At 37.7% G+C, this 27,625-nt stretch overlaps 1 protein-coding gene across 5 annotated transcripts in view; it reads right to left on the bottom strand.

Moving 5' to 3' along the window:
• LOC105484432 (uncharacterized) overlaps positions 1–27,625 on the bottom strand; it is a 334,675-nt gene that overhangs the window by 131,794 nt on the left and 175,256 nt on the right. The window lies entirely within an intron of this gene.

Genomic DNA, 27,625 nt, shown 5'->3' with positions numbered 1-27,625 from the left:
TTCTTCAGCCCATGGATCAAGAAGTATTTCAACTTTCAAGTCTTATTATTCAGGAAAGACATTTTGTAAGGCCATGGCTGCCATAAACACATTCATCTGATGGATTTGGGCGAAGTAAATTGAAAACTATCCAAAAATATTCACCATTTTAGATGTCATTGAGAACATTCATAATTTATGGGTGGCGTTCAAAATATCAACATCGACAGGAATTTGAAAGAAGTTGATTTTATCATTCACAGATGACTTTGAGGGGTTCAAGAATTCATTGGAGGACCTAACTGAAGATGTGGTAGAAATAACAAGAGAAAATAATTAGAAGTAGATTGTGAAGATGTGACTGAATTGCTGCCATCTCATGATAAAACTTGAACAGATTAAAAGTTGCTTCTCTGCCGGGCCAGGTGGCTCACGCCTGTAATCCCAGCACTAAGGAAGGCTTAGGCCAGTGGATCACGAGGTCAGGAGATCGAGACCATCTTGGCTAACACAGTGAAACCCCGTCTCTACTAAAAATATAAAAAATTAGCCGGGCGTGGTGGTGGGCGCCTGTAGTCCCAGCTACTTGGGAGGCTGAGGCAGGAGAATGGTGTGAACCCAGGAGGCGGAGCTTGCAGTGAGCCGAGATCGCACCACTGCACTCCAGCCTGAGCGACAGAGTGAGACTCTATCTCAAAACAAACAAACAAAAAAAAAAAAAGTTGCTCCTCATAGATGAGCAAAAAACGTGATTTCTTGAGATGGAACCTACTCCTGGTAAAGATGCTGTGAATGTTGTTGAAATGACAACAAAGTGTTTAGAATATTTTATAAACTTAGTTGATAAAACATTAGAACAATTTGAGAGGATTGACTCCAATTCTGAAAGAAGTTATACTGTCAGTAAAATGCTATCAGGCAGCATACCATGCTACAGAGAAATATTTCATGAAATGAAGAGTCAATTGATTTGGCAAACTTCATGTTACCTTATTTTCAGAAATTGCCACAGCTGCTCTGACCTCTAGCGACCACCACCCTGATCAATCAGCAGCCATTAGCATTGAGGCCACACCATCCACCAGCAAAGATATTAGATTATGACTCACTGAGGCTCAGATGATCATTAGCATTTGTAATAATAAAATATTTGTAAATTAAGGTATGCACATTGTTTTTTAGATAGAATGCTATTGCATACTTAATAGACTACAGTGTGGTTTAAATATAACTTTGTTTTTAAGATGGGGTCTTGCTCTTTTGCTCAAGCTGTTCTCAAACTCCTAAACTGGGACTACAAGCATGCACCACCATGCCCAGCTCTAAACATAACTTTAATATGCACTGTGAAGCTGAAAAATTTGTGTGACTATCTTTACTGAAACATTTGTTTTATTGTGTTCTGGAACCAAATGCACAACATCTCTGAGGTATGCCTGTATATTATCTCCCACATATTATATATTCATGTTTGATCCATTTTGTACTACTAACTTGTACAGCAGTGCAACCTGGGAAAAATTTTAACTAACGAAATTTCAATTTATCTAGTACACATGTTTGCTACAAGGAAAAATTATAAGGTAATCAATGAAAAAAATTTCAGGGCTAAAATACATTACGCTAAGGGAACTTAATAATGTGACAGGCATGATATAGTTTTAGATCATTTTACAAAAGTTTTGGGGATGATGTGAGCAAAATGTCTGGAAATCACTATATTTAAGTATATTGTCTTTTTGTATATTAGTACCCAATCTAGGACTAGCATATGCCATTCAGAGGTACAAAAAGTGGGCAGGATTTCTGGTTGCCAGATTTCCTAGAAGAAAATCCATAATATTGTTGTTATGTGTGTGTACTCCTCAAAGCATGCTAAGTGGCAAACCTCTTCTCTATATCTTCTCTATATCTTTTGTCTCTGCTGTGGTTGCTAGGGCTGACTTCATTTCCCTAATATTAGCCTCAGGTATAATTCACCACTGGAAATCTAGAAGAAAGACCTAGTTTTTCAAAGACCTAGGGTCAAGTCTTCATCTCCTAAACCCTTGGGATTTCCACTGACTATTCAGTCAAATCTCAGTTCTGCCATTTACTGGCTCTATGTCCTTAGAATTACTTAACTTCTCTAAACCTAGCAGTTTCATGGGTAAAGATGATGTTATAATGCTTAGCTCATAGGATCACTTTGAGTATCAAATGAAATAATATATTCATTGTGTTTAACACTGCATGGAATATAATAAACATTATCTTAACATTTGTGTCCTAATTTTATCATTTCTAAATCCCAAAGAATTTCATAACTGCTTCATTTTCTCATTTTTATTCATGGCTCTAACTAATTCATAGGGAGTTTATTATTTATATGCTACCTTCTACCTTCCTAATGAAAGGAAATGGCATGGATAGATAGAATGAAAGCATACATACACTTGTTTATCAGATTTGAGTTATTTGATTCAAGATCAGAAGTCATAGGACTCATATTATGGGCTGAATCTACACACTCATGGTAAACACAACTAAAATTTTTTGCATGGTTTGATTTTCCCCATTAGAAATAATCATCTTGAGAACATAGAGGTGTCTAATTGATAATTCAGAAAGACTAGCTCTCTATGGTGTGTCTTATTTAAGCATACTTGCATAAACCTGGCTATGGTATCTTTGATGAAGTAATGTGTTACACAGTTGATGTATTATTAGGCTAACATTGGTAGGAAAGAATTTGAATATAATTTTTCAGAGCATATTTGTGTGGGTGTAAGCTCTGGAAAGACTCTTAGGGAAATCTTCACTAAGTGCTGGGGTGTGGTAGGAATAGATTTATTATCCTGCAAATGGTTTTGTTTGATTTATGAAACCATAATGTAACTCATATTAATGATGAATCCTAGGTCACACCAATCATCAACCAGTTTAGAGAAAAGGTCGAAAGGAATATCTTGCAGGCAAAAATTAATCTCTAATGTGAATCTCAAAAAGGATATAGCAAAACACTTTTCACTGGAAATTACACATTTATTATTCTTCCCCCATTCAGCTAGTCAGTCTGATTGGAAACATATAAGTCATGCTTAGCTCCATCCAACTGGTCATTAGGACTTACTAATTCATCCCCCTTAAAGTATCCACTTAAAGTACCTACTTAAAGAGACCTCCATTTCCTCTCCCAATTGCACTGCTTATATTTAGGTCTTCATTTTCTCTTTTTTGGACTTTCCTGCCAGAGAAAACCATCTAAAATGCAAATTTACCCTTGAAAAATCTCCTTACTGCATGCAAGATAAAGTCTAAATTCTTTAGCATGACATATAACATCTTCCAAGATTGGGCCCTTGTCTGTCTTCCTGTTCTCTTCTTTGTCTGTCTCCTCTTCCACATGTATGCTCTAGCCAGACTGAACTGCTGACATTTTCCCCAGACTCAAATATGCTCTCCACTACGGCCCTTCCCAACCTCCCCGGGTAGAGAAAGCCACTCCCATGTCTGTCTCACCATTGCACCTAATTTGTATACTGTTACATTATATGCAGTTATTGGTTCTTTTTTTATTCTCTGCTCACTTAGATTCTGTGTGGAGAACATAGACTGTGTTATATAACCTCTGACTTTACCTCAAGTATTGAGCATAATATACACCGAAGACACTCAACAGATAGCTGAAGATATAATGAATAAACAAATAAACAAATGCATCTTTTCTATACACATGTTAGGCCCCAACATATGAAAGTATTTTTCCTTAGTTTCTAATAAAATTCCTTTGGGAAATCCCAGTATGATTCAGTTGTGCCATGGAAAAGGCCAAAATTGATTTGGGTGGTGGCAGTACTTGGATCACTATCTTAGGAGAGCAGTGTACCTTTCAGTACAGGATAAGGCAGTAGATGTAAGAATAAACATAACAAAATCTCAAAAGGAAGAGGAAACTTGAACTGTAGAGTCAGCTTTGCCTTACTGGTTCCCCCAAACTCTGTGGAGGTTTTCCTCCTGGAATTCTTCTCTGTTAAAATCTGTAAGATTTGTTGTTTTGGTTTCATAATGAAGAGTGTTTTCTCTAAAGTTAACAGAATATCAATCTGTCTGATGCAGTATGAATGAAACAAACGGATCCACAGCAAAGTAAAGGGTCTGACCTCACATAGGGGCACAGAAAATTCATCAATTTTCAGAGGAAGGGAGGGAGAACCTGTGGGCACAGGGGCAGGTAAGTTGAAGGTTTGACAATGAAAAATGAAGAGGTTATTTTCTGATCATTCTTATCTCCTCAGTGAAATACCAAGCAAAGTAATCAGCTGAAAGGAAGGAACAGTAGGTTTATTGGAGGATTGAAGAGAGAGGAAATGGTGTGATCCAAAGCTATCAGTATGTAGGGAGGGACGTGCTAGTAAGTCCAGTGTGATTAATGTCATTTGAGGTTAGTGCTGCAGCTCTATTCAGCTACTCAGTGCAAGCAAAAATAGGTGAAGTATTGGATTCAACCACATGACTGTAATGAAGATCTAAAGGGATTAGGCAGTTGAAGGTGTATGTGACAGAGCAATGATGAGGATAATGAACCAATCAATTAAACTGGGAAAAGAGGGAAGAGCGGCTGTGGAAGAGATAATGGGCAATGAAAAGAAGAAACGGTGGATGGAAAAGATTCCATGGAAGTGGAGGAGGGTTACAAGAAGAACTGAACTGGAAACATGCAAGTAGGGATAAGAGAGTTTTGAAGGAGATTTGGTTCTTGCAAAGTATATGATCTAGGGTATAACTGTGGTAGTAGATGACTGAGGTGAGGTGGGGTGGCATTTAAGAGCATTGGGAAAGAGATCAAGGGACTGAGAGAACAAGTACAGAATGGATTGTCCCTGTGGATATTGAAGTCATCAAAAATTCTGATAAGAGTAGTGGGTAAGGAAAATCATGGTGAACTGGAGGCTAAAATTTTTTTATTGAAAAGAGAGGTGAGACTTGGGGCTTAGGAGGTAGGTAGGTGATGAATATGGAATTTACTGGCAGGCATTTTCAGATAATATTTTTAAAGGATTAACAATATTTGGGAGAAACACTGAGAATCAAAGACACATACCTCATCTCTACAAGAGTTATGAGAGGAAAAAAAAAAACATCTTCACTTGAAAGGGATGTGGGAGAAGCAGTGTCTTTAAAGGAGACCCAGATTTCACTTCGGACAAGCTAATGAAGAGCATTGTGAGAGAAGAGGCTGTGTATACAGGAGATATTGCTGAGGCTTGACCATAAGAACAGAAACCAGAGAAAGGGTTTGGGGGATCTGCCTAGGAAGAGATGGGAGATGGAGTCAAAGTAGGAAACATAAGGAGCAGTGTGAGGAGAAGAGAGGCAAGATAACCTGAGGGCATGCCCTAAAGACTCCAAGGTGAAGGTAGATGATTGATTCTGCCTACAGCGCCTTCTTGCACTTAGTCCTTAGGCAGTTTGTGGTGGTAAGATTTGGAGGAGTATTAAACATGAGTTTGGAAGCCTGGGAAGGGTCTCACTGGAGGCATGTAGAGCTCTGTGGTCTTCCTTTCAAACCTGGAAAGGAACAACTGCAGATATTCAAAAGAAGCTCTATGGGCTTGCTTTCTGTTAAGTATTTGCTAACTGATCATTTGTTTTATTCGTTTATCAATTATTTATGGGGAGCCCACAATGTAGAGGGCACTGTTTTAGACTTTGGGTAAACAAACACACCTTTGATTCTCCTGAACTTTACGGTTTAGTGGGAGAGAGATATTTAAAGTAAATAAACCAAGAAACGCAATATCCAACTGTGCTGTTGCTATAAAGACAAAGAACAGGGTGTAATGAGATCACGCAACCGGCTACCTTATGGTATTTAATTATTCTACATTTTTTGAGAGTATCATGTTGCCTAGCTCCAAAAAGACAGCTAAGAAGTAAAAGTGAAAATGTATGTTAAGGTTTGATTATTTTCTGAATTAACTAATGAGACTGATTAAGGTGTGATTAAGGTGAGATTATGAAGTAGCGAGACTGATCCCAAAAAGCCACCAAGAAATTACTGATCACCTCATAATTATAATGTCCAGATACAACTTGTTTTTCTACTAGTGTATAGCCCTTCTCTTGAATTAACTTTAAACTGTAATTAAGTGACCATTGTTGTTTAAATATGAGAAAACATTGGGTGGATGTCAGTTTGGCACAGAGACGCCAGATATGAAAAAATGGGAAAACCTCAACTCCATTCATTGTTCTGGGTGGAGGTGGTGGGAAGTTGCCCACAATAAAATGCAAAAGTGCCTTCTGCTGAAATGTGCCCTGAGCCCACTTAATCACAACATTAAAATGCAGATCCAAGTATTTGGAAGAATATGCTCAACTTCAGATCTGTAGCTCTCCCCTGAAATGCACTGGCTCCCTAGGAGTCACTGGCAGAACACAGTCGAAAGAATGTCGAACTCATAAGAGAAAAATGTAACTGTCTGAGAAGAATACTACCGACGAGAGAGTGCTTGCCAATGAGAAAATATTGAATTGTTAAAATGCAGTTCTGGAGAAGGCAATACAAGTGTGGAAGGAATATTTCATACTCGCCTCCATCACAGTGATGCTACTTCCAGCAAACTCACTTTCCAAAGAGATAGACGTCTTCATAACATTTCTTCAAGGCCAGTAATGTCAAGAGTGAAGTTTGCATAAGCTTTAAAAATTTCCCAACTTACCTACCAACTGAAAAATAGGTCAACTTTCAGTCTCAAGGGTAAGAAACTAAATGCATCAAAGGGAAGAAACTAAATGCATCAATGGGGTCCTTTTTCCAGCTCGACTTAGGGACTTTAAGTCAGTTTTCCTTGGGAGTCTCCCAGTCTGAAGGAAATTAAAAAATAAACTAAAAGCAATTAACACCACTTCAGAACTAGACTAGAGATCCACAATGTAACCATTTTGAGAAAAAGCTAAGAAAAAATCCAAAAGATGAAGAAACAAGGCATCCAGTTCATCCAGAATCCTTCAAGCTTCTCTTTAGACTCATCCACTCATCCATCCATCCATCCATCCATCCATCCATCCATCCATCCATCCATCCATCCATCCATCTTTCCATCAAACTTTCTATTTGATTTTTGTTGGACTGTCATTGACCAAGCAGCTACGAAGTGTCTAGCTGAGGTTCACATATCAACAAGACACAGTTACAGTTTTTGAGGAGCTAATTTGTAATGTTGCAACAAGCCACCAGGTAACCACACAGACAATTTTCAAACTGTCTAAGAGCTTTCATGATGGAGTTAGCACAGATGCTTTGGGGACACATGATAGGGTGGGGAACTTCATTCAGTACAGGGCAGGGTAGGGTGGGGAGCAGGTCAGTGTCTTTAAGGAAATCATATCCATGCCAAGATGTGAAAGGGGTAGGAGTCAGGCAAAGGAGAGAGGAGAAGGAAAAGTATTGATTAAAACAAACAAACAAAGAAACAAACAAAACAAGTGTGTGCTCTTCATTCCTGGGTAGAATCTACAGTGGCCAGGCTTGTAACTCAGCTTGGGTCCCAGTGGGCTCTGTAGGAGGGAGGGGCCTCTTGAGGCTCTAACATCCACTCAGACCCAAAGCAGTGAGGCTAGAGGGCTAATAAAATGTGTGGTGATATAAATGTTTTCAGTAAATATTTACATGAGATAAATATTAAGTGATGGGTGATGGAAGATGGAAGATGGAACCAGAAGATAAAACTCTGCTGGAAAGCAATATTTAGGCCAGGATCTAAAAAAGAGTAAATTCAGGTGAGTAAGACAATGGAAATGAGCATCCCAAGCCTAGCAAATGCCACCCGCCATGGCCAAGAGAGTGCTGTGGCCAGAGTACAGAGAAGACCTGAGAAAGACAGGCAAGGAGTTGAGTGGAGAAGACAAAGTGAGCCTAGGCAGTGCCTACAAATTTGTGAAATATTATTTTGAATATCCCCAAAGATGGCAAATCTTTGTTTTATAAAGGTGATTATTGAAAGTAGCTGAAACTCATGGAACCCAAACCAATGAACAATGTGAAAAATAATCTGAAAAAGTATCTTTTAGCCCAAAACAAGATTTAAGTTATGAAATAACAACATATTTTCTTATAAACTGGCTCTGAAATCATTCAAAAAAGAAAGACAAAGCAAAGAACAGGGCTATAATATGCATCTCAGAAACAGTAGTTTCTTAAATTAAGTGCATGGCCTCCAAAGATGACTTCCTTAAAGTGACAGCACTCAGTTAGATGCTTGTAATTTTAGACAAGATTTTTTTTTATTATACTTTGTGTTCTAAGGTACATGTACACAACGTGCAGATTTGTTACATATGTATACATGTGCCATGTTGGTGTGCTGCACCCATTAACTCGTCATTTACATTAGGTATATCTCCTAATGCTATCCCTCCCCTCTTCCCCCACCGCACAACAGGCCCCAGTGTGTGATGTTCCCCTTCCTGTGTCCAAGTGTTCTCATTGTTCAATTCCCACCTATGAATGAGAACATGCGGTGTTTGGTTTTCTGTTCTTGAGATAGTTTGCTGAGAATGATAGTTTCCAGCTGCATCCATGTCCCTACAAAGGGCATGAACTCATCCTTTTTTATGGCTGCATAGTATTCCATGGTATATATGTGCCACATTTTCTTAATCCAGTCTGTCATTGATGGACAATTGGGTTGGTTCCAAGTCTTTGCTATTGTTAACAGTGCTGCAATAAACATGTGCATGTGTCTTTATAGTAGTATGAGTATAATCCTTTGGCTATATACCCTGTAATGGGATGGCTGGGTCAAATGGTAGTTCTAGTTCTAGATCCTTGAGGAATCGCCACACTGACTTCCACAATGGTTGAACTAGTTTACAGTCCCACCAACAGTGTAAAAGTGTTGTTATTTCTCCACATGGTCTCCAGCACCTGTTGTTTCCTGACTTTTTAATGATCGCCATTCTAACTGGTGTGAGATGGTATCTCATTGTGGTTTTGATTTGCATTTCTCTGATGGCTAGTGATGATGAGCATTTTTTCATGTGTCCGTTGGCTGCATAAATATCTTCTTTTGAGAAGTGTTTGTTCATATCCTTTGCCCACTTTTTGATGGGGTTGTTTGTTTTTCTTCTTATAAATTTGTTTGAGTTCTTTGTAGGTTCTGGATATTAGTGCTTTGTCAGATGAGTAGATTGCAAAAATTTTCTCCCATTCTGTAGGTTGCCTGTTCACTCTGATGGTAGTTTCTTTTGCTGTGCAGAAGCTCTTTAGTTTAAATAGATCCCATTTGTCAATTTTGGCTTTCGTTGCCGTTGCTTTTGGTGTTTTGGACATGAAGTCCTTGCCTATGCCTATGTCCTGAATGGTATTGCCTAGGTTTTCTTCTAGAGTTTTTATGGTTTTAGGTCTAATATTTAAGTCTTTAATCCATCTTGAATTAATTTTTGTATAAGGTGTAAGGAAGGGATCCAGTTTCAGCTTTCTACTTATGGCTAGCCAGTTTTCCCAGCACCATTTATTAAATAGGGAGTCATTTCCCCATTTCTTGTTTTTGTCAGGTTTGTCAAAGATCAGATGGTTGTAGATGTGTGGTATTATTTCTGAGGGCTCTGTTCTGTTCCATTGGTCTATATCTCTGTTTTGGTACAAGTACCATGCTGTTTTGGTTACTGTAGCCTTGTAGTATAGTTTGAAGTCAGGTAGCATGATGCCAGCAGCTTTGTTCTTTTGGCTTAGGATTGCTTTGGCAATGCAGGCTTTTTTTTTGGTTCCATATGAACTTTAAAGTAGTAGATATTTTCAAGGTAATTCTGAGCAAGGAAGTGTTAATTCAAAATGTATTATGAGTTGATATTTAATTAGGGTAGGGGTCAATGTGTGGGGCTTAAAAGTCTGGGTTTAGTGCTTCCAGGCCCTTTACCTAAATTTCAGGGACCATGATTTAGTTTGGTTTGGTTTTTTAGAGAGGGACACATCTAATGGTCACATATTTGAAGAGTTAACCTGTTAGAGATGTAACAACTGTTGTCTGTGTTCTACAACATAGAACCGAACCAATGAATAAGTTAAAGGAGAGGATATTTCAACTTATTGCATGGAAGAAGTTGGTGATAATTCCTTGAAAAAGAGTGAGTTCTTCATTAAGTAATGAAAATTCCCCCACTCCTGTTGTCACCATCAGAACAGGCTGGACAGATATGTAAGAAGCCTTTATACATTGGCTGGGGTGGGGATGTTGGTTTGGCACAGATTTTGTAATCAGGGGAGCACTTTAGCCATACAGACCTACTGAATCAGTATCAAAGGAAGAATAGCCTAGCAATCTGGACTTTTAACAAGTTGACCAGATAATCAATGTAATGTGCAGCTTTCTAGGCACCAGGACTCCATCCAGCACATGTAAACCAGTGGTCTAAAGATCTCTTTTCTGACCACTGGGTAATTTCTGTCGTTATATCGACTCTATCTCACAAAACCTTTCTTCTTCCCATACATGCTCAGGCTCAGTGTTAGAAATCCATTATCTTACCAGTTTGGAATATAATTCTGCTTGGAATAACTGGTTTAGATGATATCTAAAGGCATAATTTACACTCATAATTTTCAACAAACTATTAATTTAACAACTTCACATTGTGCCACTGGGGTAGAAAAACCACAGAATTGGACTGAATGCACTTGAGTTGGCATTGACACAGTTTTCTGCATTGCTTGGACAGTGTTTGATTATAAAATAGATTGTCAGAATCGTGGCAAACAGGATGCATGTAAGGAAGAGTTTAGGAAAGGCCACCTGTGAAATAGGGGAATGTCTGAAAAAAAAAAAAAAACTCTTAAAGTCCTTTCAATTCCTGTGATTCTATTTTTAAACCTGGCTAATATAAGAACAGCAGTATTTAGAATAAAACCTGATTCTCACTTCCTCAATCGATCCTCCTCATCTGGGGAATAAACAAAGCGTCTGGGAGAGTAGTCAAGTTTGTCCTCAGTAATCCCCTGCTCCACCTCTGAACACCTCCATTTTAGTTTTGTGGTAATAAACCATTTATTGTTCATTGCTTTGACTGGCAACTCTGCATGACAAAATTGAAATCCTTTCCTGTAATAAAATCATTCTTACTGGGGAAGGGAGGGTGAGCTGCTTGTTTAGGAAGCTTTGTTCCTTGGAAACCAAACTTCAGAGAGAAGGGGAACAGCTTCTCTAAGATGGGCAAGTAAGTGTTGAGCTGAACTATCCAAACAAGTTCATCTCCTCCAGCCTGACTCTTCATTAATTCATATTTTTTTCAGCTTAGTTATCCTTTCTGCTCTGCAGATGAAAACCCTCATCTGAAGAAGTTTTGGGAGAAAATATTCTTTTTTTTTTCTTGTTCCTAGTGGGATATAACATCATCCAAATAACCAAAATTGGCTCCCTTCTGTAATATTTTATCTTTAGTTATGAATTCATGATAGGAGAATAAATCAGTTAATTAAGTGCCCAAAAGTTCAAATAGTTTTATAAACTACATTTTTCATTCAGAATTCAGAGATCTCTACTAGGAATTTCAAAATAGGCTTTGCATATGTTTATTAAGACAAACATATTCATTTGCATAAAAGTAGCATTGATGTCCAAGAGATTCACCAATGTGCTAAAAAACAATTAGTAGAATGCTATGTTCTAAAGCTATATCTTTGCTTCAATGAACAGTTTTAGAAATAGTGCTTTTATGTGATCAGGATAATTTCTATACAAATAACACATGACAACATCACTTCGAAAACCTTTCTGGTGCTACCAGGAAGGAAGGCACATGAGTAGGTATTTGAATGAAATTCCTCCTTCCTCTGATAGCTGACAGCATTTCTGTCTCTTTGATAACTTCTTCCTATGAGATAGAAATTAATTTGTTTCATCATTAAGCCCTGAGAAGTGTGGCTGCAGTAGAAGCAGAATAATTTAAAGTGATGAAAGGATTTTTTTGCTACAATTATGGTGGGAGCTGCTCTTCTTGAGAAATTCCATTTTTTCCAAGAGTGGTGGGAAGTTTCACATCTTCTGGGACAGGCTGTTAGAAAAGAGCAATGAAGGGGCTAATGGGTCAGGCTGGCAAGGAGGAGTCAAGCAGAGAACAGCATGGTTCTGAAGACACTGAGAGAAGGTTGGAAAGAATGGCTGATTTTTAATAAGTACTATGAGTGAAGTTTGGGGAATAGAGAGAGATGACCAAAGATTTTAGAGAGTTTGTTGTGATAGCTGCAGAAGGCAGTCAAATGAGCCAGTCAAATGAGCCAGTCAAATGACTAGGTAGATAGGGGTGGGTCCCAGTGAAACATGACCTTCAAATCAAAGACAGTTTAAAGCCTGAAAGCCAAGTTATAAGTCCTGCATAAATCAAGGACTGAATCAAGAACCTCTCTTCCTGTTTGGCGCACTTTTCCCTGATTGATCATCACCCTTCACCTATTTTATGTAAATCTACCCTTCCCTAATTGTTTCTTTACACTGTCGTGCCTACCTTTGAGTGGTGCCTTTGTTTTAGCCTTTTTGGCATACTCACAAACCAGTCAGCATGCACTCCCCTATTCTGAGTCCATAAAATCCCCAGACCCAGCCACACTGGTGGGGAGACCACCTGACTTCAGGTGGGGGACCATCCTTGCATCCCCTCTCCACTGAGAGCCATTCCATTGTTCAATAAAATTATTCTCCATCCTCCTCACCCTTCAATTATCAGTGTAACCTCATTCTTCTTGGACACGGGACAAAAACTTGGGAACCCCAAACAGGAGTATGAGCTGTAATACAGGTAGGCTGGGGCACACCTGGCCCAGCTGCAGGCTGAGCATGGATCCCATAGCATGGGGTCCTGGCTGGCACACAAGCGAAGCATGGCTCAGGTGGTATGTGGGAGGCCCAGGGTTGAGTGAGGCCCAGGTGGGGATGTCGCCAGCAGTAGAGGTTGCCAGCTGGCACAATGTGACCAAGAAAAATCCTGCATCGGTTGTATGATATCCTGAATAGATGCTCTCTGCTGCTGCCTTGTAGACATCAGTAAAGTTTTATGAGATTATCAAGGTTTCAGGAATTGGATAATGGTTCTTTCTAAGCATAATGTAGTTACTTGGTTCAAGGACAGAATCAAATGGTCTGTCTTTATATTCATTAAATAATTATTCAAACCAAGTTTATTTTCAACAAAATTCAAGGACAATAAACACATTTGGAACACTTGTGTTTAACTCTTGACTCTCAGTGGTTGGGGAGTAAAATCTGAGTCAGAGAGCCTGTGGAATTCTGTCTAATGGGATATTTTAAACTGGCTAGCTCATCAAAAGGCACATCTTTTGCTTTGATTTTTAATTTTTATTTTATTACAACTTAGAGAGATAGATAGATACAGTTTTTTTCCCTCTGTTAAAACTGCTCTTATTATTCTGTCATCCTTCTCTTTCCTCAACCCTGGGCACTGAGAAAGCTGAGGGAAGTGACAATATATTACACTCTCTGGCCAATATCCTAGATTCAGGTTTTTTTATTAATAAGTTTTTGAGATAGAGTATCACTCTGTCACTCAGGCTGGAGTGCAGTGGCATGATCTTGGCTCACAACAGCCTTGACCTCATGGGCTCAAGCAATCCTCCCACCTCAGCCTCCTGAGTAGATGAGACAACAAATGCACACTGTCATGCCTGGCTAATTTTTGTATTTTTGGTAGAGACAGTGTTTTGTCATGTTGCCCAGGCTGGTCTCAAACTCCTGGGCTCAAGCAATCCTCCTGCCTCAGCCTCCCAAAGTGTTGAGATTACAGGTATGGGCCACTGCGCCTGGCCCCAGACTGAGTTTTTTGAAAAACTAGAAATAAGATTAGTAGCAACTACCTGTCTAATTCACCCACAATGATTTAACCTAAAAATCATTGTGATTGAAAGGTGGCAAATATGATTTTTTAAATTAGGCATATTGCAGTTGTGTAAGAACGTATAGATCATCTAATATTTGTGCTGCCTCTGAAAATATGGAGGCCCAGAGAGTTTGAGTGACTTGCTCAAGTCGCAGAACAGGATAGTTGATATAAGAATATAAGATTTGTCTATGTTTCTGTCTCATTACCCCACAGAAGATAATGTTTAAATTCCTTTACATTTAAAGGAAGAAATAAAAGATATAAAAATCATAAATGAAGAAGTAAAATTATAATTATCTGCAGATAATAGGTAGATATATGTATATCTGATAAAACTTACAATTGATTTAAAAATTACTACTAATGACAAGAAAAAATAGCATAGTTACTGATTAAATAACTAATTCATACAGATCAGTAGTTTTAAATACAAAAATAAATGACAATTACAATGAGGAAAAGATACCATTTATGAAAAAATAAAACAGGTAAATACGTAGAAAGAGACTTAGCAAAAAAATATGCAGTACCTATCTAAAGAAAGCTTTAAATTCTACCCAGGAAGATACAAGAAATCTGGAAACAATGGAAAATAACTGTTTTCTTTTTGGATAGGAATATGCAATATTTAAATGATATCAATTCTCTCTATATTAAGGCAGAATGTTAAAGCAATCCTGATAAACATACCAGGAAGATTTTCTATAATATGACCAACTGATAAAAATAATAATTATATAAAATACACACAAAAAAGTGATCAACAGAAAGAATCCACACAATGAGGGATGGATGAGCAGTACTGCTAGCTACTACAATATACCATGTGTCTCTTGTATTACCAACACACAGAGGAATGCCAGTTATACAGTAAGCACTCAATAAATACATTGAACAAGGACATAAAAGAATGAATTTAGCCAGAATAATGAAAACTATTTGGTGTTGGTGGAGACAGACAGATCTACTGAATAGCCTTGAGGATTTGGAGACATATCCAAATATACATGGGAAATTAGCATAAAACAAAAAGTGGTATTAGAATCAGTAAAAATGATGTTAGATAATTAGGCAGCCATTTGTAGAAATAAAAAACAAAAAAGCTAGATGGCTACCTCACCCCTTATATACAAATAAATTCCTGGTGCAGAAGGAAATAAAGGTTAATTTTATTTTACAGATGACTTTTCTAAACAAAATTAAAAGTCCAGAAACCTAAAGAAAAAGATTAAAATGTTTGACTACCTTAAAAATTAATACATATTTAAAAAATTCAGCAGAAACCGGCAAATAAATAAAAAAACCTCATCATAAACTAGGAGTCATATAAGTTTGGAAGATAAATGGGATTTAGATTAATTTGTAACAGACACTGAAGGAAATTGGTAGTCTGGGAAGTAAGCAAAACCAGCATAAACAGTGCCAAGACGATGAATAAAACGAGTGCGTATCCGATACGAGGGTCCGAATGGGGGGAAACAAAGGACATGCCTCAGGAAGCAAGTGGACAGTATTAGTCATTAGTTGGTTTACTTATGTTTCAGCTGAGAGTCTAGAACTACATCTGCTCCTCCAGAGCATAACAGATAACGGCCCCTTCTTTGGATGCAGTTAACTATGATCCCACAGAAGAGATATGTGCCTAGATACGAATTCACAACATGTAGCCTCTGCTCAGTTGATGATTAGACTTTATACTAAAGGAATAAAAGCAGCAGAGGTGTTGGGTGTTTTTAACATTGTCACTCTTGCAGCATTGCTCAGAGTCCAGGCTGATGATAATCTGGAGCGAGAAGTAGAAAGACTCAGTCTCTAGCTGTCCATAGCCCCTCTCAGTGCTGTATGGAATAGGCATGCCTCTCAGTGTTTTCCAGTGAAAGCTGTTGCCATGTCCTGGCCAACTGGTCAGCTGAGCTACCCTTTGCACAGATGTACGTGGGATAGTCTTGGAGCCTATCCTGTGTACGTGGGATAGTCTTGGAGCCTATTCCATACCACAGGCAGCTTTGGAATGAACATCCTCTTTGGTGTGGAATGAGACTTTAGTCATCCAAGGAAAATGTGAAAAGAGGGAGGAAATGATTACCTCTGCTTCTTAAAGTCTTTTTGAACATAAGTATATAAGTAAAACAAGGACAAAGAATGATGAGAGGGAGTTTCCGTGAAAGTCCAGGAAGGGAGATGCTGTATTTGAGGTTCTGGTATAAACCATAGTAATCCTGCTTGCAGCTCTGGCAAATGCATTCCTCACTAGACCCTGGGTTGGTTATTTTCTTTAATCCCAAAGGTACAGAGTGCCACATGCATTTTTACCTCACACTTGTCCCCTCCCCACCAACTCTTTCTTTTAATATGTGGGGTGTGGACCTATTCTGTCCAAAAAGTCTGGATTCTTGAGTCTTGGCCTTTCCAACATACAGCAGGTCAAAGCTACTTAAATTTTTATGAGGAACGACTCCTGGATTGAATTAACAGTTTTGCTAATCTTCAATGAGTAGCTTTAAGAATTTTGCTATTTTTATGAGAGAACAATTTCTATTCCTTTGGGTATATACCCAGTAATGGGATTGCTGGGTCAAACTGTAGTTCTGTTTTTAGCTCTTTGAGGAATTGCCACACTACTTTCCACGATGGTTGAACTAATTTACACTCCCACCAACATCACCAACAGTGTATACATATTCCTTTTTCCCACAACCTCACCAGCACCTGTAATTTTTTGACTTTTTAATAGCAGTCATTTTGACTGATGTAAGATGGTATCTCATTGTGGTTTTGATTTGCATTTATCTAATGATCGGTGATATTGAGCTTTTTTCATAGGCTTTCTTTTTTGTTTGCAGATTTTTATTTGAACATGAGTTTTCTTTTTTTCTTTTTTATTATTATACTTTAAGCTCTCGGGTACATGTGCACAATGTGCAGGTTTGTTACATATGTATACACGTGCCATGTTGCTGTGCTGCACCCATTAACTCGTCATTTACATTAGTTATACCTCCTAATGCTATTTCTCCCCCCTCCCCCCACCCCATGGCAGGCCCTTTTTTGTAGGCATTCTAGCTGTGTGTATGTCTTCTTTTGAAATGTGTTTGTTCATGTTCTTTGCCCACTTTTTTATGGAGTTGTTTGTTCTTGTAAATTTAAGTTCCTTATAGATGTTGGTTATTAGGCCTTTGTCTGATGCATAGTTTGCTAAAATTTTCTCCCATTCTGTAGGTTGTCTGTTGACTCAACAGTTTCTTTTGCTGTGCAGGAGCCCTTTAGTTTAATTAGATCCCATTTGTCAATTTTTGCATTTGTTACAATTGCTTTTGGCATCTTCGTCATGAAATCTTTGCCCATTACTATGTTCAGAATGTTATTGTTCAGAGTTTTTATAGTTCTGGGTTTTCTATTTAAGTATTTAATTCATCTTGAGTTGATTTTTGTATATGGTATAAGGAAGGCGTTCAGTTTCAATCTTCTGCATATGGCTACTCAGTATCCCAGCACCATTTATTGAATAGGGAGTCTTTTCTCCATTGCTTGTTTTTTGTCACTTTGTTGAAGATCAGATGGTTGCGAGTGTGTAGGCTTATCTGGGGGCTCTCTATTCTGTTCCATTTGTCTATGTGTCTGTTTTTGTACTAGTACCATGTTGTTTTGTTTACTGTAGCCCTGTAGTGTAGTTTGAAGTTAGGAGCATGATGCCTCCAGCTTTGTTCTTTTTGCTTAGGATTGCCTTGACTAGGGTATACACCTAAATAAATAGAAATCATTCTATTATAAAAACACATGCATGTATGAGTATGTCCATTGCAGCACTGTTCACAATAGCAAAGACATGGAATCAACCTAAATGCCCATCAAAGGTAGACTAGATAAAGAAAATGTGGTACATATACACCATGGAATACTATACAGCTATAAAAAATAATGGTATCATGTTCTTTGCAGGAACATGGATGGAACTGGAAGCCATTATCCTCAGCAAACTCATGCAGGAACAGAAAGCCAAATACCACATATTCTCAATTATAAGTGGAGGCTAAATAATGAGAACACACCGGGGGCAACACCAGACACTGGGGCCTACCAGATGATGGAAGGTGGGAGGAGGGACAGGATTAGGAAAAATAACTAATAGATACTGGGTTGAATACCTAGGTGATGAAATAATCTGTACAACAGACCCCCTATCACACGAGTTTACCTATATAACAAACCTGCACATGTACCCCTGAACTGAAAATAAAAGTTAAGAAAAAACCCCAGAATTTTGCTATCAGTGAAAATCCTTTTTTGACACCACTAGTAATTAAACTCATTGAATTTATATTCCAATTGGGGTAATGAATCAATTCCTCATACCTACCCCAGCCTGATGCCACCACCTTTTTCAGCTCGAAATATGTTTTGTTATTTGGGTTTGATTTAAAAACCTCAGTCTTGTAGCAGTCAGTTTCCACCAGTTGAGAGCCAAAACAGAAACTACACAGGAAAATCCTGGAGATCTGCTGAGTCACAATGGAGACATTTTCATTCATATCTAAAGGAAAGAGACTACAGGAAATATAAAAAAAACTTCAGTGATGGTAAGGAGCTTTGTTAAATTAATGATAGCATTTTTGTCTCTCAAGGATGAAAGAACAGTTCAAAATCTAAAGGCCTATTAAGGGCAAGCAATTTACCTGGTTCCTCATGCTTCCATTAAAGGGTGCAGTCAACTTCCTTCAGAGTTTTCCACAGTGAAAGTTAAGGGAGCAACATTGGAGGCAGTTTCTCAGCAAGCTTTTAGATTCCACATCTGAGAGCAGGATGTGTGGTGAATATGCAAATGAAGCAATAGTTTAAAAAGTTATTATTAGGCTTTGCAGGTAGAAAAGGAAATGGCAGTTTCTGAATGTTGATAACAAATGAACCTTAGCCTCAACATGTTCTAAGTCATCCAAAGGTGGAAGACAGAGTCAACGTTTGCAGTTTCCACAGGGAGGCACCTGCGGTGTGTGGTTCTAAGAAGATCAGCAGTGGCTTAAGAGCTAAGGCAGAAGGAATTCAGCACATTTAAAGAGCATAGTGTTCAAATATCTCATTTGAGTCTCATGGCTGCTGGAGAGAAGCTAGCCTGTTCATCAGAGCATTGAGGCTCCAAGAGTGAATGTGTAAATGATTTTCTACTGCCATGGTATTTAGCTCATGTAAATGGAGATGCTATCCCATAGAATGTCCTGATGGTTTAGTCACTGCTAAATTTGCACCTTCCATCATTATCTGCCTATTTATAGTTCCCTACCTGTTTTGACATTTATAAAATACAATCTCTTGTAAAAATTTCATAGAAATAGAATTCTCTACATGGTTTTAAAATTTCCTTTACTTCTGATTAAGGTGTCATAATTGATGTAGATTTATATAATGCAATTTTATTCAATAGTAATTAAGATACCTGAGCCAAGATAAATATTACCAAGATTTTAGATTCTTCTTTTTACATCTGCCTCATCCATTATCAATACTTTTTCTAGTTAGCTACCTTTCCAGAAAGCTTCAGCCAACCTGCACCCTAACATTTGATGCTTTCTTGCAAGATTCTCCTAAGTTCTCTATTTCCTATTTCTCTATATCCATTTAATCAGGCATATGCCCCTTATTTACTCTTGAATTTCTTAGCCTTTCTCTCTTTCCTTCAAGATGCAGTCAAACACACTCAAAATCAGCCTTTCCTTAGAGGCCAGAAAATCATTGACAGTTCTATAGATGTCTTAAGAGGTGGACTAGGTGAGGCAAGAAGTCCATTGACACAGTTGAGCCATTTAATTTAGTCCATTGTTGTTGATGCTGGATCTTTATGGGTAATTACGTGCTAGACATCTCCAGCTTATATTTGAAGAGCTGTTTTGGAATCAGTAATATTTAGGGGTAGACATGTAGATTTGTATTCTTTTGTGAAGAGATGGTAATTGGATCCAGAAAGTAGAAGAATACATATTAAGCACATCAATTATCTTGAACCTTGATAGAAATGTTGTTTCACGTGGAGCCTCTAGCAGACACCGTTGGCATTCTCTCCCCAGATCTCCAGTCTTTCCTCATGTTTCAATTCATCTTCCTCAGCTTCTATGTACTTTTGCTTCTATTGCCAACATCTGACACTCCCCTCAGATACTCCTCTGACTAGTAGGGCTGTTTTTCCTACAAGAGTAGAAAGCCAGAAAAGTACTGGAAAAATTACCGTACCACATCCCCCCACCATTAGTCAATGTCTAACCAGTGAAGAAGTATGAAAATCCAGCTGCCTTACATAGCAAACAGCCCAGTTGTCTTTGGGATCAGATTGGAGCTCTTCTCTAGAGGGCTTTGCCTGAAATTATATCCTTGCTTGACCCTCTCCCCTCCTCTATCCTACTTTTCCTAATCCCTTACTGAGATCTGAAAAATACAACCTAAGATAACTTCTCGCATGTGTAAATGTAGGGGTCACCAGCAATGGAGAGTCAAGTGCAGACAGTCAAGCAACAGAGGTCAGTGCTACAACGTATCATGGTAGTTCACTGATGCAAAGCTATACTGGATTTAAAAAGGATAAAATGGTGTACAAACTAGCCTGAATCTGGCAGTGAATAGGTCACCAGAAACACTTGAAATGTGGTTTTCACGGATTAAAACAAATCTTTATTGGAATATAGAGAGATCTGGAGAAAAGTAGCTATTAGAAAATCATAGTTACAATTAGGAAAGTGTAGATTATTTTCTGGGTGAATGTATCCTATCCCTACACTTGTTCATTTATTTTAATCATAAATAGGCAATGAATATCTGCTATATACACAAAGCACTCTGCTAGGCACTTGGAACTGTGTGCAGTTAACAAATTAGAGATCACAGTTTATTGGAGGAGACACATTAAAAATGAATCGCATGTAAAAAAAAAATAGGCAAGTAGTGTTTGTGGTAAGTGCCTTGAATATGTTTGCAAGGATCTAAAACAGCATATAACAAGAAACCAGATGCAGGCTGAGGAATCACTGGCTGATATCCCTGAGGAAGGAGGGTATAAACTGAACCTAAAGTGTCAGAAGGGTTAACTGGGCAATGGAGGTGAAAGATAGCATTTTACAAGGGAACAACATAAACAAGGCCCTCAAGGCAGGAAGAAAACATTTTCTAAGACATATATCTAATTTTTTCCAACCATCAGGAAAATCTCTCCAAAAGAATATATTTTGGCGCTCTTTAAGAATTTCAAATTCTTTGGTTCAAAACTTCACTGAAACACACAGTAAATAATTCATTTTACATCTTGGGTAATTCAGGTATTAGGCATATGCAGATTGGCCATTCAGATAAATAACTATGCACACATATCATTTAATTTCAACTTGAACTATTTTTACATCATCTAAAAACACTGCCGTTAATAATTCCATTTGAGGGAACAGAAATTTGCCCTACCCGCACTTGCTTTCTTGAGGAAAATGGCTCAGGACTGTCCTGAATTCGTAGGCTGGCCTTTAAGCTCTGAAACTCTAAGGATAGGATAAACTTCACTTTTAATGTGGGTCACGTTGAGGATCTGAAAAAGGAGAAACCTACTCCAGGTCAGGAAGTTTGAATGACACTTCATTGTCTCACTTGTCATCTGGCTAACATTTCAGAAAGAAAAGGAATAAATATGCTTTAAGATAACACAAAGGATATAACCAGTGGCTCATTTAGAAAGAAAAATTGGAGTGACATTTAAGAAGAAGAAAACCAAGACTACCATCTCTGAATGGAGACACGTGTTTAGGCTGGGTAAAAACTTCTAGAGAGCAGTAATGGAATTCCCATGGGTTACTAGAGTTATGACTCGACTAGCCTAAAATTAATGGTGAATTTCCCTGCAGATTTTTCTCTACTAAAGACAGACTTGTTGTGACTAGATTTCTTGCTCCCTATTTCAGTTTTAATAAATACATTTTCCCTGATTGAAGATTAAGGTATTCAAACTTAAAGGATTGGGAAAGAAAGATAATAATCCTCCAGGGTTTGTACGAAAACAACAAAAGTGACATTGAAGAACTCCATGTAGGGAAACAATGTGTTTATCAATGGCTATGGGAAGAAGAATTCCTCTCTAATAAGGGGGTTGTATACTTTGACCTACCCTTAACTCTCACTTCCTAGGAATGTGTGATGAGATCTTCAGAAGTTTAATTAGAAATACTAAGACTTTCATGGGCTGATGTCATTATTCTAGTTAGTCTTTAAGACTTTTGTACATTCGCTTCATACATTAGTTATAGTACATTCTCTTGCTGAAACTACTTACTAGTGTCAGCTGAATGTCACAGTTGGGCGAGAACGTAGTGGCCCTTAAGGAAGGATATATTATAAACATATGTATTACATATATTCGCACAACATATTACATATTACAAAACTGCAAATCAAGTTTCAATTCCATTTCAAATATTGCTCCACCAACCAACATTTTTGAGTCTGGGTTGGATTTATTTAGGTTGAGAGCCAGTAAACTTGTGTTAACTTCCAAAGCTCAGACATTGTTACATGACCGCAGAAGACTTAAGTAGGAAGGATCTTCAGACAGTTTTGTCTAGCATGAATCAATGAAAAAATCTTGTATAACGTAGTCATTTTCTAGAGTGGCTGACTGCCATCTTTCTTGTAATGAAATATAATCTATGTTATTCTGCTCTGTTATCTAACAAAAACCAAGCTACACAGTCAGAAAATGACTTGGTATTTGCAGTAGCCAAGTCTGATGAATAATTAGGAGAATCATACAAAATGTTAAACCATGAAAAAGCTTTGTGCAGCATACTGGTATTACCACAATTGGTTTCATAAAAATTTTTCAGCTGCTGTATGTATTTCTTCATTACACATCCAAAGACTCAATGACTAACAATGTCACTGGTAGACATGTATTCATAACAGTGTTAGTCATGGGACCTTAAAACTAGCTAACATACATTCTGAAACTTATCTGAAACAACAGAAGTTTGTTTAAGTTTACCACAGAGACAGTATTTTCAAGTCTTCTATAAGGTCAATACTGCATCATGACATTTACTTTTAATAGAAGAGAAACTGAATAACATAATTTTTGAGCTCAGCATACTGCTAGTAATTTGTAAACTGTCCACAATTACTTTCCTTCTAAGTTGAAGACTACCAAACATAAAATTTAGTAAAGATGCTAACCATCTACGTTAAAATCCTACAGGACCAGTTCAAAAATTCAGAGCATTGTGGAAACACTGATTTGTATTTTAAAAATCATTTTATATCACCTTCGCATTCACTAATTTGAGATATACTTATCTTATAATACATCCGTACATCAACAAACCTGCATTAATGAACATAATCAAGTTGGTATAGTCAGTTCCAAGTCTAGATGTTAAATATCCTCATTCTCATTCAAAATAAAACTCGCCTTTCACTATGTTCTTTGCCTCAATTTTATTGTGATCTAAGGTGATGCAACAGTATAGAATGCTGACTGTTACCTGATTCTGTAGAAAATTCAAAGTCAAAACCATTGAATTTTATTGATTCCACAATTAATTAATTTATTGTTAAACAGTCGGGTTTTTTTGACATCTAAAATATGCTTTTAGAAAAATTTGCCACCACTACAATAACTCTAGTGCTTTGATTTATTATTCAGACTACCTATCAAAGTCAAAACTTAGAAGCGTCACTGTTAACTCTTAATCACTGACACTAATAGTGAATGATTCTTATGTAATTAGCAACCACTTAAAACACCAAGTCCTTCGACTTACTTATTTAGCCAATTGCTCAATACTTTGTCTCAATTAGAATTTAATTGGTAGCAAAATTGACTAGAATTCATTTCTAAATTAATTTACACTTTACTCCCTAAGGTTTCTATAACCAAGGACACAATTCCAAGTCTCTACAACAAGAAGGGAAGAACAAATAAGAATGTTGTGATATCTTAAAGCTTTTCAAGACAGATAATTCAGAAGAGTTAGCTCTTCATCCTTGACCTAGTTTGTGGTTGGTACATTTCTCTTGCTTTTCCTTCCTTTTTTAAAAGTGGCTAGGAAAATTCTGATGGAAGAAAGGACTGATAAATGATCATGATCAATCAGAATTGAAGATGATTTTAGAATTTAAATTAGAATTTAATTTACTCATATTAAAGTATCTTTATTTTACACTTGTAGACATCAAAGTAATGAATGCTCCATTAATTCCAGAAGTCTAAAAATATTTGAAAAGTTAATAATTTCAATAAAACCATGTGCCACCTGCACATCAGTAACTTATTTATTAATGGAAGAAAATAAGTCTTCCTATTCAGTTAAAATTTTTCTCCAGCACACAGTAACTGAGCATTGTTTGGGTCATGCTGGGGAGAAGTATAACTTGAGGGTAGGAGTGAGGGAGATCTAGAGTGAAGACAGCCAGGACTCACAGATGCCACCTACAAGCCTGTCAAAGAGCTGGGGGATGCCTTGATGAGGAGGATCAGAGGGGAAGTAGAGAGCCATGTCAAATGAAAAAACGTTTTGGTGATAGAATTGAGCAGACCTGCCCAACTGAAGGAGGAGAAGTCATCAAGGTGATTCCAAAATTTCCAACTTGGATGATGGAGGAAATGGGGGAATAGTAATAGAGAAAGAGAATTCAATAAGAGGACCAGGACTGTTTTGGTTTCACTGGGGAGTTGAGTTATAGGGAGAAGCAGAGAAGAATAAATAAGTTCTACATTAGAACTGGGGTATATATATCTGCAGGAGCAGGACAACAGGGAGAGAGGTCTAGGAGTGGTTAGAACTCTAGGATAAAGGTAAAAGGCAGATTTTAGGGCATAGAGGTGCGAAATGAAGAGATAATTGGCACAAACACTCAGTAAAAGAGTGAGGAGCAAGAAGAGAACAGAAGTTGGAGTGTTGATAAATAACAGTTAAGAGAAAAGTAGAAGTAATTGAGAGAATGAGTAAAGGAGACAGGAAGAGAAGAAGAGAGAACAGATTCTGTCTTGAAGTAGAAGGGGGAGCAAGTTTCAAGAAAGAAGAAGCGGTCAATATTGTTAAACACCATGCAAGTTTCAAAGAAATAATAAGAAAAATAAGAACAGCAAAGAAGTCAGGAGATTTGGGAGATAAGATTTTTTTCACTGTTAACCTTTGTGGAGGCCAGAACACAAAAGGCAGAAGTCAAATTTAGTGGACAATAATGTGTAAAAGGTAGAGGAGTGGAGGTGGTAAGACATTAGTTCATTAAATGGGGTGGTAAAGAGAAGGAAGTTGGGCAGTGCAGAGTTTTTCAGAAAGGGGAAATAATAAACATGCCTGTGGCTGAGTGTTTGAAACCCAGGCAGAAAAAGACAAAAAAAGAAAAAAAAATGGAGAAACAAAGAATGAAACTGATTAAAAGGCACAGTCCCTGAGGATTCAAGAGGAGATGAGTCCAAAAACATAAGCAGAAGCATTAACCTAGCAATTAAGAAAAAAATATTTTTTTCACTTTGGGAAGAGAAAAAAAAATGGGTGAAGATACAGTATAGGTATGATATGAGAGCAGTTTTACGTGATAGTATTTCTTTTCTCTATAAAATAAGAACTGGGTCATCTGCTGAAGGTCGAGGTGGGTAGATCACTTGAGGTCAGGAGTTCTAGACCAGCCTGACCAACATGGAGAAACCCCGTCTCTATTAAAAAATGAAAAATAAAAATAAAAAATAAAAATACAAAAATAATAAAATACTGGCAAACTGAATCCAGCAGCACATCAAAAATCTTATCCACCATGATCAAGTGGGCTTCATCCCTGGGATACAAGGCTGGTTCAACATATGCAAATCAATAAACATAATCCAGCATATAAACAGAACCAAAGACAAAACCACATGATTATCTCAATAGATGCAGAAAAGGCCTTTGACAAAATTCAACAGCCCTTCATGCTAAAAACTCTCAGTAAATTCGGTATTGATGGAACGTATCTCAAAATAATAAGAGCTATTTATGACAAACCCACAGCCAATATCAGACTGAATGGGCAAAAACTGGAAGCATTCCCCTTGAAAACTGGAACAAGATAGGTATGCCTTCTCTCACCACTCCTAGTCAAGATAATGTTGAAAGTTCTGGCCAGGGGATTCAGGCATGAGAAAGAAATAAAGGGTATTCAATTATGAAAAGAGGAAGTCAAATTGTCCCTGTTTGCAGATGACATGATTGTATATTTGGAAAACCCCATCATCTCAGCCCAAAATCTCCTCAATTGATAAGCAACTTCAGCAAAGTCTCAGGATACAAAATCAATGTGCAAAAGTCACAAGAATTCTTATACACCAATAACAGACAAACAGAGAGCCAAATCATGAATGAACTCCCATTCACAATTGCTTCAAAGAGAATCAAATACCTAGGAATCCAACTTACAAGGGATGTGAAGCACCTCTTCAAAGAGAACTACAAACCACTGCTCAATGAAATAAAAGAGGACACAAACAAATGGAAGAACATTCCATGCTCATGGATAGGAAGAATCAGTATCATGAAAATGGCCATACTGCCCAAGGTCATTTGTAGATTCAATGCCATCCCCATCAAGCTACCAATGAGTTTCTTCACAGAATTGGAAAAAACTGCTTTAAAGTTCATATGGAACCAAAAAAGAGCCTACATTGCCAAGACAATCCTAAGCCAAAAGAACAAAGCTGGAGGCATCATGCTACCTGACTTCAAACTATACTACAAGGCTACAGTAACCAAAACAGCATGGTACTGGTACCAAAACAGAGATATAGACCAGTGGAACAGAACAGAGCCCTCAGAAATAATATCACACATCTACAACCATCTGATCTTTGACAAACCGGACAAAAACAAGACATGGGGAAAGGATTCCCTATTTAATAAATGGTGCTGGGAAAACTGGCTAGTCATAAGTAGAAAGCTGAAACTGGATCCCTTCCTTATACCTCTTACAAAAATTAATTCAAGATGGATTAGAGACTTAAATGTTAGACCTAAAACCATAAAAACCCTAGAAGAAAACCTAGGCAATACCATTCAGGACATAGGCATAGGCAAGGACTTCATGTCTAAAACACCAAAAGCAATGGCAACAAAAGCCAAAATTGACAAATGGGATCTATTTAAACTAAAGAGCTTCTGCACAGCAAAAGAAACTACCATCAGAGTGAACAGGCAACCTACAGAATGGGAGAAAATTTTTGCAATCTACTCATCTGACAAAGGGCTAATATCCAGAAACTATAAGGAACTCAAACAAATTCACAAAAAAAAACAACCCCATCAAAAAGTGGGCAAAGGATATGAACAGACCCTTCTCAAAAGAAGACATTTATGCAGCCAACGGACACATGAAAAAATGCTCATCATCACTAGCCATCAGAGAAATGCAAATCAAAACCACAATGAGATACCATCTCACATCAGTTAGAATGGCGATCATTAAAAAGTCAGGAAACAACAGGTGCTGGAGAGCATGTGGAGAAATAACAACACTTTTACACTGTTGGTGGGACTGTAAACTAGTTCAACCATTGTGGAAGACGTGTGATGATTCCTCAAGGATCTAGAACTAGAAATACCATTTGGCCCAGCCATCTCATTACTGGGTATACACCCAAAGGATTATAAATCATACTGCTATGAAGACACATGCACACCTATGTTTACTGTGGCACTATTCACAATAGCAAAGACTTGGAACCAACCTGAATGTCCATCAATGACAGAATGGTTTAAGAAAATGTGGCACATATACACCGTGGAAT

Source organism: Macaca nemestrina, chromosome 1 (assembly GCF_043159975.1).
Source record: "Macaca nemestrina isolate mMacNem1 chromosome 1, mMacNem.hap1, whole genome shotgun sequence".
In the NCBI taxonomy this organism is placed as follows: Eukaryota; Metazoa; Chordata; class Mammalia; order Primates; family Cercopithecidae; genus Macaca; species Macaca nemestrina.
The sequence above is the reverse complement of the archived record's forward strand: the minus strand, read 5'-3'. Positions and strand labels throughout refer to the sequence as shown.